This window comes from Mesocricetus auratus, unplaced genomic scaffold, assembly GCF_017639785.1.
Source record: "Mesocricetus auratus isolate SY011 unplaced genomic scaffold, BCM_Maur_2.0 Super-Scaffold_4256, whole genome shotgun sequence".
Classification (NCBI taxonomy): Eukaryota; Metazoa; Chordata; class Mammalia; order Rodentia; family Cricetidae; genus Mesocricetus; species Mesocricetus auratus.
The window spans coordinates 112,414,785-112,432,247 of NW_024429182.1; the positions used below are offsets into that span (position 1 = coordinate 112,414,785).

The following is a 17,463-nucleotide window of genomic DNA, read 5'->3' on the forward strand; positions in this document are numbered from 1 at the left end:
TTGTATTCATACTCAATATGCACATGCATACACACACATGCAAAAATAAAATAACTTTCACTTTTTTTGAGAACTTTGGGATGTCTGTGGACTTGGCTTGAATTCAGCTTTTTCTTTTACCATGTCATTTGCCATCCTTTTCCCTCATTGTGTCCGTGAATATGTATGTTTAATTGAAGATACAGTCTGTTTTTGTGTAGCATGTTTGTAGAGGTCAAAGGACAATTTTGTGGAACTCTATACATCTTTCCTTGGGTTCTGAGGATCAAAGTCAGGCTGCCAGGCATCTTTAGTAAGTATCTTGACTTGCTGAGTGACCGATGGCTCTCGTGCTTTTTTAATCTTTGTCTACTTGCAGGAGATTAAAACGTTTTAGTGTCTGTCGCATAGTTGTACAAATTAGGTCTCATATGAAAATATAAATTATATCCATTCTCCCTTTCTCCCTTTTCCTATCTTGGTTCTGTCAGTTTTGAGAGCAGCATTTTTCTCTGCAGTGTTGAATTTGGAAATCCCTGTGCCCCTTATTTACGTCCAGTAGTTCAGAACAAAGCCAATGAAATGGACCAGCATCACCCTACCAGGAGAGTACTACTGCATTAGTTCAAGGCAGACCATCTAGATAACTTCCCCATATATGCTTTAATCTCTACCGCCTTACATTTCTACCTAATATCCCTGAAAATTTGAGTATTTACATAAGGATTTGGTTATCCTTCTAAATAGTAAGATGGTGATAAATATGACTTGGCTTCTACCAGCTATTTATGATTAGTAATAACTGCATTTTTTAAAGGTAGGGCCCTTAGGTGGGTGCCCTCAAACTTGCTGTCTAGCCCAAGAATGACCTGAGCTTCTGATCCTCCCTGCTAAGATGGGGATGCAACTGTGCCAGTTTATTTTGTGCTTGGGGTTGAGCTCAGGGCTTCATGTGTGCTGGGAGGTCACTTCACCAATTGAGCTACATCTTGTTCCAGCATACTTTGTTATGTCTAGCTAACCAACAGCATTTATTAATACTAAAATCACAACTGCTTCTCTAAAGTTTACAGTGGAGGTTTGGTGTGGTTTTGTTTGTTTACCCTTGCAGAATTATTTTGGGGAATGTAGTAGTAACTCAAAACAAGAGACAGGTTTTAAGAGCTCACATTAGCTAGGCATGGTGATTGCATGCCTATCTCAGCACTCCAGAGGCTGAGGTTTAGTAGTTCAAGGCTATCCTATGCTAGCTACTTAGTGAGCCATTATCAAAAATCAACAAATGATGACAATGAAAAGTTGGAGTTTTACTGAATCATTAAATGTGGATTATTTCCTTCAACTCTATTCCTTCTTATGTTTTAAGCACAAGTTGGCCACAAACTTTTGGCAACCTTTCTGCCTCAGCCCAGCCTTCCTAATAATGTGAGTCAACATTCAGTGAACACTAGTTTCTGTATGTAACATCTGCATTAGTATGTTTGTTTTACATTATTCATTATTTTATGTGTGATGTGTGTGAGGGTGGAAGCAGAGGACAACCCTCAGAAGGTAGTCAGTTCTCTCTGTCCACTAAGCTTGTATCCACAGGCTTGTTGCAGCAAGTGCTTTTTACTCAGTGCACCATCTCTCTGGTCCTGTATGAATGTTCCTGAAACTGAGGGTTAACGAGGCTGATCTTTTGGAGATATTTGGCCCGTTAGTAGACTGAAATAATTTCAAGTTACTACCTTTACAATTTAAAATCATTTTCATTTCTACCATAAATAATGTGCTTAACTGTGTCTTGTGCTAAACATTACTTTTCTCTTTGATTCATGAAGAGTCTTAAGAATCCTGAGAACTAGCTAGGAAGTGCTGCTTTGAATGGTTTCCAACAGCCAGTTTTTTAGAAGTAGAATAGGTCAAGGGATTTGCATCTCTGACACTTTAGTGATTCTGGCTTTGAGACACCCATTTCAAGTTCACATAAGCAAAAGATGTTCAGTGACCATTTCAGAAAATTTCCAGTGTTTTAAATTTTATCTCTTGAAACTTTGACTCCCATTCTCCTTTATTTTATATAATTATAATACAACAACTTTTTTGACATTCATTTTTAACTTAATTATTGGTGGACAGTTGTGTGTAGAGGTCAGGACACCTTTTGGGACTTAGTTCTTATGCACCTTCTTGAAGCAGTCTCAGTTGTTTCTGTCACTCTGCCCCAGCCTGGCTGGCCCATGAGCTTCCATAGGAATGCTGGGATTATAGGTGTAAGCTACCACATCTAGCTTTTTAAAGATGGGTTTTGGTGATTGAACTCAGGTCTTCAGGCTTGCACAGCAAACATGGTTACCTCCTAAGCCATCTCTTTAATCTTTGGTTTTAGCCAATTTAAAGGTATGCCTTAGATACTTTGACTTCCTTGTATTGAGGCTGGAGTCTAGTGGATTTCAAACTCAAGACCAATTATGGAGCTATTACTGAGCTCTTGCTGGAGAAGTGGAAATTGGATGCTACCTGACTTCAGAGAGCCCAGTACCTAGCAGTTCACTTTGTGGCTTTTCTAACCACAAGCAAAATCAGAAGAGAAAAGCCTGATCTTTGGGTGACAGAGGTCGACTTATCAGGTCTTCCTATACCAAGAACTTGTCAAAGTTATGGCCATGTAGTGCTGAGGTCAGGTCAGGGCAGATCAGTCTAATTGTTAGTTTCAGAGTTTAAAGAAAGCTTTGAAATTGGCAAAGGTGGTAATGATTTTTTTTAGCATTAGAAATAGTGAAAATGGACACATTTCAAGTTGTAATGGGGTAGGAAGGAGACTACTTGTCCACTCTTGTAATTTTAGTTGATTTCTTTATATATATACATGTATATACATATTTAACTTTTTACACATGTCACTTTCAGTTTCCTCTCCCTCCCCTCCTCCCCCAACCCCTCACCCCCACTCCATCCCCCCTCCACTTCCCAGGGAGGGCAAGGGCCTCCATGAGGGATTTTTCAGTGTCTGTCACATCATCCCATGAAGGGCCCAGGTTCTTCCTCATGTGTCCAGGCTGAGAGAACATTCTTCTACATGGTATGGGTTCCCAGAGTCCTCCTGTATGCCAGAAATAAATACTGCTCCACTCTCCAAGGACCCACAGATTGCCCTCTCTGTCACCCAGGTTCAGTGGGAGAGATGTCTGGATCAGTCCTATGCTGGTCCCTCAATCATCAGTCTGGGGTCCATGTGTTCCCCCTTGTTTAGGTCAGCTGCCTCTGTGGGTTTTGCCAGCCCGATCTTGATTCCTTTGGTCATCACTCTTCTTTGATTTCTTTTTCTTAAATGACTTTTGAGTACCACTAAATTCTCAAAGAGAGAATATAGTATAGATCAAAACATCTTGCCAACCACAGACTTGCCATCTACTGTACTACATTTAGGCTGTCACAGTTTAAAAGTTTAACTTTCTGGGTCTGGAGAGATGACTCAGTGGTTCAGAGCACTGGCTGCTCTTCCCAAGGGCCTGGGTTCAGTTCCCAGTACCCACATGGCAGCTCACAACTGTCTGTAACTCCATTTCCATTTCTCATACCAATGAACATAAAATAAAGTTAAATACATTAAAAAAAAGTTTAACTTCCTGCTGGTTACATAATGACCCAGAAGAAAGAAAGAAAGAAAAGAAAGAAAAGAAAGAAAGAAAGAAAGAAAGAAAGAAAGAAAGAAAGAAAGAAAGAAAGAAAGAAAGAAAGAAAGAAAGAAAGAAAGAGAAAGAAAGGAAAGGAAGAAAGAGCTAATTTAGGCCAGGTTAGTGAATGCTATAGTGTTAGAGCATTCTGTTACTCACTACAAAATGGTAGAAAAGACATTGATAACTTGAGTTTTGTGAGTGATTGTATTTGTGTACTTGATGTGTAGGGGATCAAAATTTTTGTGGTGTGGAAAAATGCAAGTCAGGTATTAGCCTATCACACAAATCTTCTAATGTGTCTGTTAAAAATCCCTGTTTTAAACAGGTAGGCTAGAAACTAGAAGTGTCATGCAGTCAAAGTGTAATAAGTTGACTTCTGCTTGTTTTTTTTTTTTTTTGAGAAATGTCAATGATTCTGTATTTAGTTTTCTTCACACAGATTTATCCTACTACCAGCACATAGCATCTGTGAGATAACTGGGGATAACTTAGAGGGGAAAAAGTTTGGTAATTGTTGGAAGCTTTTAATAAACCTGATCATGGTGTTTAAAGGCTCTTACTTCCTTTTATTGCTGTTAGGTGAGTGATGGAATTTAAAATTTATGTGGAATTCTAACTGGGTAGGACTTGGGGGAGGGACTTATTATCTATTCAGCTGGATTGGTCTTGAATTTTATTTCATTCAAGACTAAACATCCTACCTAGTGAGTGATTTGTGTTCAGGAAGGTGATTAACCTGGACTATGTATATGTCTGGTCAGTACTAATATACTTGTAGAGTTGAGAATAATTTTGGACTTGGTCAACCTTTTAAAAAACATCTGCTGTAACATTTTCATATCACTTGCTTTTAACAGTTTGCAGTGTTTTATATGTAAGTCACATTTTAAACTTTTTTGTTTTTCTTTTTGTGTTTTGTTTTTGGAGACAAGGTTTCTCTGTGGCTTTGGAGGCTGTCCTGGAACTAGCTCTTGTTGACCAGGCTGGTCTCAAACTCGAGTGCTGGGATTAAAGGCATGCACCATCACTGCCAGTCATTTTAAATTTTTTAAAAGACGTGAAACTTTTAAAGATTCAAACATAATTGTAAAATACAAGAACTCCATCAGATAGTGGTGTGCATGTTTTTAATCCCAGAACTCAGGAAGCAGAGGCAGGTGGATCCCTAAGTCTGTAGACAGCCAGGGCTACACAGAGGAACCCTGTCTCAAAAACACAAAACAAACAAAAGGAACTCAAGATTCAGATTTGTGTATAAGATGGAATAGCCTAATAGAAAATATAACATTTATCCTTTATCATGGGACAGAAAACCTATTACTACTAAGAAACAGCCTATTTCTTTATTTTCAAACATAATATTGATTATTTGGGAGTTTCATACAATACACCCCAATCACATTCACTTCCCAGTCACCCCTCTACCCCAAGACCTCCCTGAAGAAAAGGCGAAAAAATACCAAGTCCAATTTCTGTATACTCACTGGAGCATGGTCTTCCGTTAAAGAAAACTTGAGTCCTTCCTGACCCCACTCCCACCCTCCTCTAGAAGCCATCAGCTGTGCAGAGCTACACGACAGGATCCCTATCACAATTTTTAAGAGTTCTCTTCAATGTTTTCCTATGTAGACTTTTTTTTGGGGGGGGAGTGTTAACAGAAGCCTTCTATGTCTCTTATTCTCAACTGTGAGTATGCAATCATTAACACCACTGCAAAAGAAGCTTCCCTGCCCTTTACAGTCAGAGGTAACAAAGATCATGGGTTTCCACATGGTTTCTGGCAACAACACAGACCTCCTACATCCACATGGCCTCTAGTATCAGCATGGACCACAGACCTCAGGACCTCAGCATAGTCTCCGGTGGCAGTACAGCAACTCAGACCACAAACATCAGCATGACCCCCAGTGGCAGTGAGTCCCATGGCCATGGCCTTGGGTAGCAGCACAGGCCGAACACATCAACGTGGTCTCTAGTTGTAGCATGGGTCATGGACATCTGCATGTCCTCTGGTGATAGTACAGACCATGACATCCGTATGGAGTTTGGGCACCAACATTACCTGGGGTGGCCGGCACCCCACCTCCCCGCATTATAGCATGGATCATGGATACTAATGTGGCCTCTGGGGTCAGTATGGACCCTGGAGGTCTTTCCGGGTGTCCTATTCCAGAAAATGAACCATTCTCCTTCTCGGGCATTCTATCAAGGGAGATCATGTGGCTGGGCAATGTCTTCTGGGGGCAGAGCCTGCACAAGCTCGAAGCTGCTACACATTACCCTGTCAGCGGCATGCTCTCCTGTCCACCACAGCCCTCTCCCACGACTGTCACTACCATTGATCTCCAGATCCACATCTCTCCACCATCATGCCCTCCTCTGTCCCTCCATCTTTCCCACTTCTCTATTGTATATTTGTTTGACAAAGTGGTGTTGCAAGCTGCAGTGTGTCACCTAGTTTTTGCCCAAACAGCTATGCATGCAAATGCTCATTGCAACTAGTCATTGGTCTGGGTCAAGGTTTCTGGTTTCTGGAGCATCATAAATACCATGCCATTATGCTATCACTGATATTCTGCTGTTACCCATAGTCAGGGTGATCTTGAGGTTAGGTAGGATGTGTAGGGGCAGGATCCACAGGGTCCAGGCTAACCCTCAACTCACAGGGTCCAGGCTACCCCTCAACTCCTGCCTTCAGTACCAGCCACCCCAAGGCTCACAGGGCATGGATGTTGTGCTTATAACCTCATTACTCCTCCCAGCAGGTCAAGGAGCATGGGCTGCAATGGTTCCATGGTTCAGGCTGGCCCTAATTCAGTAAAGTTGTTTCTGTGGGAGCTCCAGGCTGCTGCACACCTTGTCTTTGGTGCTGGCTGCCTAGAGTTCACCAGGCACCATCTTAAATGCTTGCAGTGTGCAGGTCGCACTGAGGCCCTGGGCTTACTCCCACAAGCTCCTTTTCCAGCAGAGCAACCAGAGGCTGCAGCTCCATGTGGGCTGGACCTATTGAGTAATGCTGTGTTCTTTATCTATCGCAGCCATGCTCTCCCATATTGTTCCCATACCCTTTGCCACTGTGGCTCTAGTTTAGCCATTCTCTGCTGCACTCACACTGTTCTTTTCTTTAAAAATCACTTTCTAGAACTTTATGAGTATCATATTTATATATTAACCTCCTTCCTACAACTTCTGTACCCCCCTTTTCAAATTTTTGGCCTCTTACTCTTTGATCATTATTGGTATACACACAAATTTATAAATACAACCTGATGAGTTCTTGTAATATTGCTCATATATATGTGTTTTGGGCTGACTGCTTGGGTATGACTCCCCTATGGGGGGCTTATCCCTCAGCAGAGGGCTTCTCTCTCTTCATCAGTTCTTAATTGCTTGTAGTTTTTTCAAGTAAGGATGGAGACTTGTGAGATTTTTTCCTCGTCCTTGTTGGGAAAACACTTATTTTTTTAAAGTTTAATATCAAAAATAAAACAGTCTTCTTATTTAGAAATAAGGACAGTCTCTTTCAGAAAATGAAACACATTATTAGTAAAATCTTGTGTCCTTCCCCCATTTTATACTTTATTAAATAATTGTAAATTCATAAGGATGAAGTTTATTATAGCATAAGAGTCTTAAGAACAACAGTTTATAAGTACTCAATTTTACTTTCATAAAATTATTTCCTTCCTAAAATATAGACATCCAACAAGTAAAACACAAGACAGCAACACCAGTACTTCACTTGTGAAGAAGATGCATCTTAAGATGTATGGGTGTGTGTGTGTGTGTGTGTGTTGTTTTCCTTATTATAAAGTACTTCTGCCAAAGGACTAAGGCTATTGTTACTTAAAACTTGATCCCTTCAGTCAAATTCCTCATGTTATTTCTTAGATCTTTTTTAAAAATTATTTTGTGTCCTCCACATATGCTTTATTTTATTTTTTAAGGTGTGCCTGCATGTATGCCTGCATACCAGGAGAGGGCACTAGATCTCATTATAGATGATTGTGAGCTACCATGTGTTACTGAGAATTGAACTCAAGACCACCAGAAGAGGAGCCAGTGCTCTTAACCGCTGAGCCATCTCTCCAGCCTTGTCTTAGTTTGTTTGTGTATTTGGTCATTTACTTCTCTTGATAGCATAGCATAGCATAGCATAGCATAGTATAGCATATGAGCCGCATTTTAGCATTAGATAATGTAATACTTGTCAAGTTGGTAGCTTTGGAAGTTATTTCTTGTACTTTTAAAAGTCATGCTGCAGCTGTTAAATATTTATCCTGTGTTCATGAAATAGTAAAGCTTATTTTAAACTTTACTATAGATAATGAGAACAGTATAGATATATGAAGCCAGTGTGCATATAGAAGGGAGATAGCTATATGGATTCTCAAGGACAATTTTATTGAAATTTATTTTGCCTAAGTTTATTGCCAATAAGAAAGAAAAACAGTGAGCCTAAAATCTGTCCCTGTGTGTAGCTCTCTGCCATAGCAGTGAGGCCAAAATTTTAAAAATAGATTGGATAAATTATGGGCAATAATACTATTAAGAGTACTCTATTGGTTTTCTTACATTCATTTGTTTATTGTGGGAGGCATGGGTGGACGAAGGGTACATATGACATGCATGTGGAGGTTGAGACCAACTTGAGTCAGTTCTCTTTCTATCAGAAGGTTCTGTGAATCAAACTCAAGTCCTCAGACTTGGCTGCAAGATCCCCTTCCAGCTGACTTATCTTACTAGTCCCTGCATCAAAATTTTAAGTAATATGTCATTTTTATCTAGAAATATAATTTTTAAAGATAATGGGATCTTCTAACTAAAATATTTCTGTTTCCGCAGTGCAAAATGTTATCCTGGCTGCCTATGTATACGTTAATGAAATGGAGATACAATTTTATCTTAACTATAATTCCTAATTTCTAAGCAGTTTGGTTTTGTGTTTTGTTTCAAAAGTTCAGTTTGAGTAGAATTATGTAATTCTTACAAAAATGTAGTCTTATTTTCCAGAGAAGCTTTCTTGCATTTGATTAATCTGCAGCAGTGGTGGTACGAGAGGGACAGAAGCTGGGGACCTGTGCTCTAGGTCTTTAAGGGGCACATCAGCTAGCACCTACTGTCAGAACAAGACTAGGACCTCTGTCTCTAAGAGCTGGGACAGAGCTGTCCTTGGTGAACTGGAGGTGCTCCATACACCAGTTGTAAAGAGGTGGCAGTTATTCTAAATTAATTGTTAAGCTTCAGAAACATTGAAGAATACCTAGTTTAACTAACTTTGGGTCAAGTGGTTACAAAAAGTAACACTTGCTCACATAGCTTATGGCCCTGTGTAGAATAATTGGTAGGTTATGGTTATGTATTATTATAATTATTCATCTCAGCAACCCTTTTTTGTGTCACTAAAATAGTGAAAGCATTCCTTTAACTTTTAGATAATTAAAATGTGATAAGTTTACATGATAAGTTTTAACTGTCTCAACTCTGTTTCATGTTAAATGTGTTACAGGAATGAATCTGAAGTCTGCTGCAGTAAAACACTGAAGGCTTTAAAATGTTTTCTTGCATAAAACACAAACTTTAAGTAGCTGCTTATGAGGATAGGAAAGGCAGGAAGCTAATGTCTGTCTCAAGACACAGGACAGCTGTTTGCTCATCAACCTCAACTGTGTGAGTAGAGACTTAAGCCTGTAACCTTATGTAAGTGGACATAGAACTTAATTTAAAAAAAAACCTAAAGTACATGAAGATACACCTAAGTTGGCATGATAAGACTTGAAAGCCTTGTTTTCTAGTGGTAGGATTTGATGGGTGGAGTGGGTATCAGGTATTTAGTCATAAGATACTGTCCACAGTAACACAATGCTGGTGACCACACACCTTTACAAATTATCCTAAGACTTAGAATCTGCATGATTCATTTTCTTGTGAAGAAAAAGAGTATGATTTTTTTTAGATTGCTGTTTATTTTAGAGTTAATATCAATAATTTTTTTCTTTTTAGGAATTTGTGGTATTAGTATGGAAAATTGTCCCTGATAACATTACATTATCTAAAATTAAAGGAATGCTTTTTCTTTTTCTTTTTCTTTTCTTTTTTCTGGTTTTGATGCGGGGTTTCTCTGTGTAGCTTTGGAGCCTGTCCTGGAACTCACTTTGTAGACCAGGCTGTCCTCGAACTCACAGAGATCCACCTGCATCTTCCTCCCAGGTGCTGGGATTAAAGGTGTGAGTCACCACCACACAGCATGGAATGCTTATTTCTTAAATGCAGCTTGAAATGTTTAACATATTTTATCATTAAAGTACTTGGACAAGATAAATTCATAGTGATGGGGAAAACGATTTTTTTTCTGTCTAAAGTTACTACCTCAAGAATCCTCTTAGGAAGTCACATTTTCCTCTGCTTCAGTTTGTTGTTGTTATTGATGATGGATTTTAGGAATGAGGCTCTGGCTTGAAGTCCCTTCTCTTTAGTAGAATGTGTGGTGTAAGGATGACTTCTTGGAAGTGTGAGGGATAGAGCAGAGTGGTTGGCCTGTCCAGACTCAGCATTTAACTGTGGGTGAGGCTAGAGCCACAGATGCTGTTTGTTTGGTGCATTTGCATTTAAGATGAGTCACTTTCTCTCTGATATCAGAGACTATACTTCTGAACAGTGAGCAAAAAGACTCAGAAAGCAGTGAAGAATACATATTGAATATAGATATTCCTCTGAAAATGGAGATTTCTGTTTGCCCACTCTGTGGCCAGGTGATACACAGTTGTGTGTGTCTGAGAAGCTCAGGGGTGATACTATGATCCTTTGGTTAAGAATGACAAAACTCCCTTCACTAGTGCTTTGGGTTATTTATTGAACAGACAATTTTACTCTTTAGCCAGTTCTTTTTGGCACTGATCTTTACACACACACACACACTCTCTCTCTCTCTCTCTCTCTCTCCCTCTCTCTCTCTCTCTCCTCTCTCTCCTCTCTTTCCTCTCTTTTTAGAGTAAAAATTAAGGAAAATTCCAAGTGAATGAAGCCTTTCAGGAGACACTTTTTGTCAGACTAGGCAGAAAGAAGACTCAGTAGGAAAGGGAAGCCTGAGAACTAGAAGGCTTGTGGGAGCCAAGTAAGTGTGTAAGTGTGTAAGTGGGGAGCAGGTTTCTCTCCGGCTTCTGCACTCCGAAGGGAGTCTCTCTTCTGTAGTACTCTTGCCAAACAAAAGCAGAGCTAAGGAGCAGTGCCCACGTCAACAGAAGGTCTGTGGAGCATGTGCATGTTCTTCTGTCTGCCCTGCCCTGCCTGCTACCTCATGTGTAGGCTTCTTGATCCAGTTCTCTCTTACCCGGATTTACACGTTCATTTTGGCCTCTTGTGCTCCTGCGTTTATTATGCAGCATGATTAAGGAGGAGTTCTAGCTATATGATAGCCAGTGGCCATGCTATTAATAGCCAGATGATACTGTGCCTCTGTAAAACGCAGTGATAATTTTCTACCTAACACAGTAATACGTTTCAGTGATGCACAGCACTTACAAATGATTATCATTAATACTATTAAGCCTCTGTTTCTTCTTCAAGAGGAGTAATACTAGGAAATATAAATCCTCAAAGTAATAGTTTAGTTTCCTTTAGTTCTTGTCATGCTGAGAATTGAATCTGGGCTCTCATTCATGTTAGGCAAGTACTTTATCACAGCTACATACTCAGCCCCCAAATAATAGACTTTAAAGTTACATTTATTTGTGTGTGTTGATGTTATGCATGCACATACTCTCTTCAGTGTGAGTCTGGAGCTCGGAGGATGACTGAGGGAGTCAGTTATCTCCTTCCATCGTGTGGATCCTGGAGATCTAACTCGGTTGGCTGCATGCTCCTTTATCCACTGAGCCATCTTTCCTCAGCCCTAAGTTTGATCCCTAGGACCCACATGTTGGAAGGTGACAACTGATTCCTGTGAGTTGTCCTCTGATTTCCAGGCATGTGCTATGGTACAGTGCCGTCCCCTCATAAACTCTCTGCAAATAGGGTTACTATTGTGATGATGAAACACCATGACCACGGCCATGGCAAACTCTTATAAAAGGAGGCATTTGATTGGGGGCTTGTGTACATTCAGAGGGGTAGTCCATTATCATGGCGGGAAGTATGGCAGCATACAGGCAGTCATGGTGCTGGAGAGGTAGCTGAGAGTTCTACATCAGGATTGGCACAGGCAGCGAAAGAGAGAGAGACATCCACAGGGCTGACTTAAGCATTTGAAACCCTAAAGCCCACTCCTAGTGATACACTGCTTCCAATAAGGTCACACCTCCTAATAGTACCACTCCCTATGAGCCTCTAGGGGGCATTTTCTTTCAAACCACCACAGATACAAATTTAGATTTTTATTTAATTTTAATATTTTAAGAAAGTAAATTATCAAATCTGCCCATACCCTCTCCTAACTCCTTTCATCTCCACAACTATTCCCTTCCAGTTTTATATGCCCTATCACCCAATGTCTATTTTATTTTTTAAGTATGTGTATGTGTTGTGTGTCTGTGTAGGGTATGTGCATGGGCTCACAGGTGCCCACAGAGACCAGAAGAGAGCATTGTAGTACATGGAGCTGGAGTTATAGGCAGTTTTAAGTTATCTGAAGTGGTTGCTGGGAACCAAACTGAAGAACAAATACATGCTCTTAATGATGAACCCTCTCTCCATGTGCCTTTTATTTTTTATAAATCCACTCAGTTTTTATAAGTCCACTTAGTATTGTTGGTATGTGCTTGTGTTTAGGACTATCTATTGGAGCAGGGATAGCCTCTTGGGCAACATATGCTGAATGAATGACGGAATGAATGAATGAATGCTTTGTGTTTTATATTCCATAAAATTTGACAAAAGCAGCTTAAGGAAGTTTTGTTCTGACTGACAGTTCAAAGGTACAGTATGATGACTGGAGTGTGGAGCAGTTGTCACATTGTATCCATAGTCAGGACGTGAAGAGCCATGAGTGCTGGTGCTCTGTTTGCTTTTCTTCCTTTGTGTCCAGTCTGGGATCCCAGCCCATGCAAAGGCTCCACCCGCTTTCAGGGAGGGTCTTCCTTCCACTGAAAACACCCTCATATTAGATAACACATACACTGAGAGGTATATGTCCATGGTGATTCCAAATCCAGTCAAGTTGACAATGAAGTTTAGCCACCAGACACCACCTCTGGCTTCTTGTTTTTTCCCTTTGATAGCCATTTTTTAATCTAGACTATGGAGATTAGTCACCACCTCTGGCTTCTTGTTTTTTCCCTACTGTATTCTCTTTGATAACCATTTTTACCTCCTTTGATGTCATGCAGTATCCGTTTTCTATTTTTTATTTTAATCCAAATTCTCTTCAAAGCAATATGGAATATGTAAGAGAAATAGTAGTATGTAGTGAGCAGTACTTGTTAAGACTCTTTTCTAAATTGGGATAATTCCCTGTTGTCTGATCATCTAACTTCAAAAGTCCTCCTTAGCATAGATAATAAGCTTTTTACAATGTTATTTTACTCTGTTTCTAAGGTTATTTCTACCATTCCAAGCACATGGAATTTTTTCCCAGGAAGAATGCGATCACACATTTGTTAGCCGTGGACACACATGAACATATAGTAGTGAAAACTGAGACAGCCGTGGGATCACCGGGCAATATGACCTGTGGAACCACTGGTCAATTATTGAGAAGTCATTATATGGAGTGTGACTGTGCTTGTTTTTATCCCTCTGTAATGGTAAATGCTAAGTATAAGCAATTAGAAAGTTTGTGTTATTAATACAAATTGACACATCATTTTATGAACCATTCCCTGACACTTCTGACTAAGGAAGTGGTACCATCTCAGGTAGAAGTGAAGCATTTTCAACTAATTCTTAACAAGTGAACTATTATGTGGCAAGCAAGCAGGCCTTTTATGCAGTGTCTTTGATGAACTGTAGACTTCAGACAGATGAATCTTGGACTGATGACTGTACACATACCTCATTATAAACTCATATATTGACTTACTTAAAAGTCATCCAGGTCTGATGTGAGTTTTGCACTACTTTATGTTGTGGTATGGTTTTCATAGTCATCATCCGATGGTTCTTCCTAAGAATCTCTTGAGGTAGAAAAGACAGTATCACTCACACCTACCTCCATGTAAGGGGCCTGGGTTCAGCATGGAGTAGACAGTGTCATAATCAAAACTCGCTAAAAAAATTTAAGCTAGTCTGTTCTTTTCACTGTGTTGCCCTGTATATAAAGTTGTCTCTGCATATCTAATTGTTTGGCAATGAATTGTGTAGTCATGCCTCTAGTCAGGATATTTGTTAGCCCTTACTTGAAATGACTGCATCTTTACTGAAAGAAAAACTAGCATCTGGAATACCCTGCACTTTGTTATTTGCTTACTTATTTTGTGGTGCTAGGGACCAAATCCAAAGCCTATGCTTGTTAACAAGACCTCTGCCACTCTTCCCACCCATTGTGATCTTCTTTCTGGTCTTAAATTTAAAAAAAAAAAAAACCTCTATGAAGTTAGAATAGTTATATTTCTAAAATTTTTGGGTACTTGTTAGCACTTTGTAGTTTTGTAGCTATTTTGATTTTGAAGGTAGATGTTGTGTCTTTAGGTACATGAAAATCAGACAGTATCTCTGCTCTTCCTTGTACCTACATGATTGAACCCATGCTAGCCAATGATCTACCATAGAGCCACACTCTCATCTTCTACATTGATCCTTCCAAGCAGGAGCTGTGACATAAAACAGGCAGCACAGGTCAGCATGTCATCCTTGAATAAAGCTGTAACAAAAGAAAAACTGGTTTGCTGTCAAGGAGTCTTGCTGTGTCTTTCTTTCTTAGTAACATTTCTAACCAAACAAGTTTTTGAAAGCATTCATGTATTCATCTGAGTTTTATAGGAGTACCTGCCAGATACGCTGGGCCTAGAACAGGAATTAGCAGACCCTGACCCACTAACCAAATGTGTCTCAGTCACTTTTTATTATAAACACTCATCAGCATTTGAGTGTGACTTCTTTTCATTACTGAGGTAGAACTGAAGAGTCGCAGTAGAGACTGTATGGCCCACAAAGCCCAATATTTATTATTAGTGCTAAGTGGAAAAGTTTAGTGTACTCACAAATACAACTCTGGGGGAAAGTGCTTTGTGAATTGAATTTGATTTTTTCCTTTCTCTCACATCCTTCCTCTGCCCTCACAGTTCTTTGTCCATCTTTCATCCATCAGCTGGTCCTAAAGGGCACTGCTGTTGATTACAGGTCATCCGTAGCTGTAACAGTCTGCTTCTGAGTTTGCAGGGAACCTCACAGATTGCCTCAAACTGACTGGCCTCTGGGCATGTCTGTGGGGGCATTTTCTTGATTGCTAATTGGTAGAAGTGTCATCCCTTAACAGGCGATCCTGGGTTATATAAGAAAGCTGCCTGAGTAGGAGCCTAAGCAAGACAGTAAGCAGCACTCCTCCACGGTTTCTGTTTCAGGTTCTTCTAGAACTCCTATAAAAGAAAGTATCAAAGAAAAATAAACTTAACGCAGAATCTGCACCAAGTTTAATAAAGTCAGCAATTTTATTGTTTCATTAGGAACTGCTGTTTAGGGATGATGAGATGGCTCAATGGTTAAGAGCACTTGCTGATCTTGCTAAAGACTCAGTCAGATTCAGTTCCTAGCGTCCACATAGTGTGGCTAACTTAGTCTCTGTTCTGTTGCTATGAAGAGGCACCATGACCAAGGCAACTCTTATAAAAGAAAGCATTTAAATGGGAGCTTCCTTACAGTTTTTGTGATTTAGTGCATTATCACCATAATGGGGAGCATAGAGGCACATATGATGCTAAAGCAGTAGCTGATCCAAAGGCTGGGAAAGAGAGACAGAGACAGACAGACTGGTCCTGGCATGGACTTTTTAAGCCTCAAAGCCCATCCCCAATGACACAGTTCTTCCAATAAGGCCTAACCTCCCTTATAATTTTCAAAGAGTGGCACTCCCTGGTAACTAAGCATTCAAATACGAGCCTGTGGGGCCATTCTCACTGAAACCACTACAGTGGCTCACAGTGATGCTAAATTCTAGTTCTAGGAAGGAGATCCAACACCCTTTCTGACCTCTACTAGCACCAGACATGCATGTGGTCTATAGGAAGTATGTCTTACATACATATATACCCTTGTATACATGAATGTCTTTAAAAAGGGGAACAACACACCTTTTTCACTTTTATTTTTGAGATTATAATATAATTAAATCATTTCTGCTTTCCTTTTCCTTCCTCCAAACCTTGTCATATTACTTCCCACCTTTCTCAAATTCATGGCCTCTTCTTCATTAATAGTTTTTACACGTATGCAGGCATATCCACAGTTTCAGAGCTGACCATGTTGCATCCAGTGACCAATTAGTGTGCTTTTCCTTTGGGAAGACTGTTTGTCCTGTTATCACCATTTGTTAGTTGCCTGTAGTTCTTTGTGTAGGGTTGAGGCATTGTAGGCTCTTCTCTGTCCATTTTGGCATGTCCATTGGTGTTGACCTTACTCAGCTTGTGTCTGGGCAGTCATGTTGGTGAGACTTTATGGGTGTAGCTTTTGACATTATTAGGAAACATGACAAACTCTCTGATCCTCTAATTCGGTGATCTTCCACCTTCCTAATGCTGTGTCCTTTTAATACACACAATTCCTCAAGTTGTTGTGACTCCCCAGCCATAAAATGAGTTTGTTGCTATTTTGTGGCTGTGCTTTTGTTGCTGTTATGAATTGTAATGTAATATCTGATGTAACCCCTTTGGGGGTTTACAACCCACAGGTTGAGAATCACTGCTCTAGCTAGTTCTTACAACTTTTCTGCTCCATCTTCTGCAATGTTCTTGAGCTTAAGGTGCAGTAATGTTTTCTAGATGCTTCCACTAGGATTCCACGACTCTGCATTTTGATTGGTTATGGTTTTCTGTAATGGTTTCCATCTGAGCAACATGCTCAAACAGCTAACCATTTCTCTAGCCACTTTGAGATCACCTTTTAAGGTGAAATAAAGACCTTCCCAGGGGCTTGGGGTATAGCAAAGTTGGTAGAGTGATTCCCCAGTGTGCATGAAGTCCAGGGGTCTATCTCCAGCAACAGTTTTAGAGTGGTGCAGCACATGCTTGAAATCCTAGCACTTGGGAGGTAGAGAGTAGTAAGATTAAAAGTTTAGCTAAATAGCTACATAGGCCAAACAGCTATATGACAGCCTTAAAAACATAATAATTTTTTACAAAAAGAACTGCTGTTTTTTCAGACTAAGAGTATAGGGGAAAAGCGTTTAATAACGTGTGACACAACTCAGTGCCACTGCTAAGGTATCAGCTGTTTTATCCTCTCTTTTATACTGCTGACATAGATGCCAATGAATTGAAAAAGATAAGCTCTTTGTTTTATTTTACTTTTTTTTTTTTTTGAGACAAGGTCTCACTGTGTAATCCTGACTGTCTTGGAACTTGCTGTCTGATCTTCCTGCCTCCATCTTCTCAGTACTATTATTCTGTCAGTGGTTTTTTTGTTTTTTGTTTTTGTTTTTTAATGGGAGTCTCTATATGTGTAGACTGCCTTTGAATTTGAGCAGAAGTGGTCCTATTGCTTCAGCTTTTCAGTACCTAGAAGTAAAGGTACATGATGCCACATAGGGCTGTAAATTGTTATCATGAAAGTCCTTTCAACCTTCTTAAACTCAGAAAGACTCCCAGGGAATCCCCAGTGTTCCATAGGTAGGCTTTCCATACTTGGTTTAGAGAGTAGACTGTAGGCAGTAGGCAAACTGATTAGGTTGAATCCT

General features: G+C 39.9%; 1 protein-coding gene across 6 annotated transcripts in view; it reads left to right on the forward strand.

Moving 5' to 3' along the window:
- Positions 1-17,463, forward strand: part of Zfand6 (zinc finger AN1-type containing 6) — a 67,170-nt gene that overhangs the window by 25,669 nt on the left and 24,038 nt on the right. For 3 of the 6 annotated variants that reach the window (XM_040728996.1, XM_040728987.1, XM_040728978.1), the window contains exon 2: positions 9,151-9,311. The exons of the other annotated variants lie outside the window; for them this stretch is intronic. The gene's annotated coding sequence lies outside the window, so the exon portion shown is untranslated. The remainder of the gene's footprint in view (positions 1-9,150; positions 9,312-17,463) is intronic. 6 annotated transcript variants of the gene reach the window in all.